Below are 4,388 nucleotides of genomic sequence, written 5' to 3'. Positions count from 1 at the left end.
TCTGCCCAGGCATGCCAACCAAGATGAGCCAGGATCCGTGAGATGACTATTTCCCTTGGTCTAGCAGGTGACATGAGCACATGTGACTTCCCATGTACTATCTGTCACAACAGTTTTGGAAACTCAATGTCCACCGCATTGGCATTCCTTAAAACGAAGTACAGGGAGACCTTCTTGGCTCCATGTGAAACCCACTTGGATGTTTTTCTTGACATTTACAGCAATAAATTAGAAGAGATTCCTATGTCTCACCTGAGTGCTTGGGGCTCCATGTGGTGGTTTCTTCAAAATGCATCACTGGGATATGTTGTCATTTCTGTTGGTTTAATTCCATTTAGGGAACCAATATGGAGGAACTGCAGGATGCTCAATGCTGATTGCCACTATAGTCTTCCTACTCAGGAGAGCTCCATTCAAGAAAGTAACTCTGTGTTTACAGCTTTGATGGGTATCAGGCTTTCTCAAAACGTGGAGGCAAGTCATCGCTCGATTAGAAGTCCACCTTTAACATGGGCACACGTTCCACCTGAGCCAGCGTTTTCTGGCTCTAAATGTATGGTGAGTCTTACTTCCCCTGATGTCAGAGAATTGTCTCTCTTCTGACAGACTCTCACAAAGATTCAGACAGCTTTTGCTTGCTCTCCCACGGGCCTTTGCATGTTTACTGACCCTGACCTCAGTAGACATGGTATAGCTCTGATCCCCAGCTCTAAGAGTGAAGTTGTGGGGGAGCACTAGACCCAGTTGTTGAGTGGGTATTTGAAGCAATCATAGTTACCAAGTTTCCACAAAGAAGCTCAGTCAGCAAATTTTGAGCCACATCTTTGCATTTCTCTGATAAGAGTTCACACGGCACGTTCTAGGATGCTAGCTTATAGACTCTGGAAAGTTCTACCTTCCATATGAAAAGATCAAAAAGCACTTGCTGGTCTGGCACTTCTCCTTCTTCTGTGTGAAAGCTGGGCACATGACCTGGTGTGGGGACAGCAGTCATGTGGTGTGAATGAACATTAGATTGGAAAGACAATAACCAAACTATGAGAAGCAAGAGCTTCCACAGCCAATCATAACACCTCTACACTGAAGCCAGAAACACCTCCATCCTACCTTCTTATGTATTATTTTCCTTCTCCGTGTTCTATGTGGTGTGTGTGTGTGTGTGTGTGTGTGTGTGCGTGTGTGTGTCTGTGTGTCTGTGTGTCTGTGTATGCACTACATTTATGAGTTGTGCCTTTGGGGGCCAGGAAAGAACATGGTATAAACTGGGACTGGAGTTCCAGAAAGTCATGGGCCGCCCTCTGGGTCCTGGCAATTGAAGCTGGGTCCTCTGCAAGCGCAGGAAGTCCTCTTGTCTTCTGAGCCATCTTTCCAGCCATACTTCTAGCCTTCTGGTGAGTGAGGCGTCACTGTCTGGATTGCTTACACCACTTCTAACTGTTACTGTACAGATCCAGACCCCTATGCTGAAGTTGAACCACACACCTCTTTGTGTTTCTTAATGTGCAAAACAAAGACAAGTAAGGTTATACGGCTGACTATTAGTTGTCACTGTTTCTGAGGAGAAGAAGCACGATAAGTTCTTCAGGAACAGCCCTGCTTGTCATTTCCTTAAGCAATGTCTCAGGCAGGACACCAGAAAGGGACATGGAATCAGGAAAGAGATACATCCAACTTTTATCTGCACCGTAAAGTAGATTTTCTCGGAGAGCCTTTGATGCAAACAATAATTATATAAGAAAATGTAGTGTGTGGCCTAAATAGTACGGTGTTTGGGGGAGGGTTGGAACCATGCAACTAATAAATAATATATATTTTTTCACCTACAGAATTTTGAATCATTTGGGTTGCCGTACAGTCAGAACGGGTAACACGTGGTCTCCCTTTATGTAAATTAAAGCTTCACACTGGGAATGAATAATCAGGGGAACTTCCCCAAGTATCTCTATGGAAGAAAGAGGTCTCAGGGTCTGAACTTATCTGCTTTCCCAGTCTCCTTTGACTATTAATTAAACAGTCAAACTGCTTCGGTCTTTTCTTCCTGATCAGAAAGGAGGTCATTCAGTTGGGTTGTAGAATATCAGACAAAACCAGCTGGCCCACTGCTGAAGTAGAGAAAGAGGAAATACTGACTCAATCCATCTGAGCAGAGAGCAGCGTGGGCAGAGAGGGTCAACCTTACACATCTTTTATTGCAAAATAGTTCCAGCTCTCTCGAGACTGGCTGAGTGGGAGAGAAGAGATTGCGCTCCTGATGTAGAAGCTATCTGTGAGGACCGGAAAACAGCACTCTGGTATGGAGAAGGATGCAGAGCCGCCAACCCCCCCCTCCTTCCACCCAGGACAGCATCTGACCGGCTTGATATCTGTACGGCACTTGGGAGTTTCTAAGTCTTAAGAATCCGAACTCACTAAAGCAGAACTTGAACTAATCTTAGTCTTGGCTTTTTGTCTTGGGAACAGAACTGGCTCTGAGGTTTTAAGTGACTCACTGAGGAAATACTGGGGCTGTGCAAGCCGAGGGCAGTATTTTAACAACCAACCATAGTGTAAGGCAGGGAGAAAGAGGCACAAACGAAAGGAAAATAAATTAAAGATTCCAGAAACCAGAAGAAGGCTTGGAGCAAAAGGCAGATACCATACCCTGGAAACGGAACGCCAGCGCTCTGGAAACAAAACATCTGGGCTAGGATCATCAATGAACTTTCGATGAGACTTAAGAAGGGGCCACACCAGTTAGCCTTCAGTCCGTATGTGCTTGCCTCACGCCAAATGGTTGAATATAAAGTACTCGCATGGATGTTAAGCGTTTTATAAATTAAGGGCTCTGAAAATATAAGCCGTGACCATCCTTACTGGAGAAGAGACCACCATGATACTGAAATTATGAGGTCTTCCAGCCAAAGAGCTTGACCAGAAGGAAGCTATGAAACTCTGAACAAAATTAAAACAAAACAATTTCTCAGCGCTTGGCCTTGACCCGTTACAGGGGTGGTGGTGCGGCTTTTTAACATCCTGAGTGTTAGAACTGTGGCATTACCGGAAGGGAGGGTCATGGACCACAGCTTTCCAGAAACACGCTGTGTTCCCGTTCCCCCTCTCCAACCCTGGACAGACATTACCAATCAATCATAATCCTATGTGTCTTTTCAACACCTTCAACTTTCTTTCTTACAGTCTTCCGGAAAGCTGCTGTTAACTACCAGCCTAACTCAGTTTGCAGAACAGGCAGACCTGCTTCAGTTTCTTGAGAAGAGATTACAGGCTTTCTCCAATAAACCTGACTAGTGCTTTCATTTTATATACAAAGAAGCTAAGACACAGGAATAGCACACTTGGGGTTCAAGTCTACCCTCCAACACACACACATACACACACACATACACACACACACACCCTGTACTCTCCCTATTAACTATGCCACTTAGAACTTGAAGTACAGTCAGGCCTTGAGGACATGGCCAACCATCTCAATTGCCTAGAGGGTTCCATGGCTGGAAAAAAAAAGAATGTTAGTCCCTTATTGCACCTCAGCAGGTATCTCTCCCTTCTCCCCACCACAGGGCATAGCCCATTCGGTGACTTAAGGCCTCCTGAGAAGCAAAACCAATCAGGCCTGTGGATACTTCAGGATCTGTTTCTGTGAACAGTCTCTTCAAAACAGAGATTTTCACGCAGATCCTAGATAACATTCTTGGTCACATCCGGAGCAGGCTTACAGCTAGTCTCTTGGGAAACACCATTATGAATATGGGAACATAGCCAAGGAAAGTAAAACTGAGACTTCAGCCCTTCCCAAGTCTTAACTGTGAGGAAATAAACAAGAGAAACAGCTTCATCACTTTGATCAGTCCATCTTATCACAGAACCCTCCATCTCTGTACTTCCTGCCCTCCAACAAGCCTCAGAGTGAAAATGAGGAAGGAGGAGCTTGCAGTAGCCACGCCCCTAACCCAACCCTCACCCCCCCCCCCACATACTATTTTAATAACATTTATAAGAATTGAGTAACCTCTTTTATCTATTTAACTGTATGGCTTTGCACATGTGCACGTGTGTGTGTGTGTGTGTGTGTGTGTGTGTGTGTGTGTGTGTGTGTGCATGCATGAGCTTTCGTATGCATGTGTGTAGGTATCGCAAGCCCACAGTCTTGTGTATTATGTCCAACCCCTCTTTTGTGGCAACAGTCCCTAAAAATCTATGCCTTTAGCAAAACCCAGTGCATACTGTTAGCCACAATCCTCCTGGAATATATCAGATCTGTTACTAGACTCTCATCTATAGTGTAAGTTTGTGCCCTCTGATATCTTCCATTTCCTTGTCCTAATAACCACAGTGACACCCTCTGTTTACCCATGATGTTTGATCTATTCTTAAATTCCACAGGTAAC

This window comes from Micromys minutus, assembly GCF_963924665.1.
Source record: "Micromys minutus genome assembly, chromosome: 25".
Classification (NCBI taxonomy): domain Eukaryota; kingdom Metazoa; phylum Chordata; class Mammalia; order Rodentia; family Muridae; genus Micromys; species Micromys minutus.
This window is presented reverse-complemented; position numbering follows the sequence as displayed.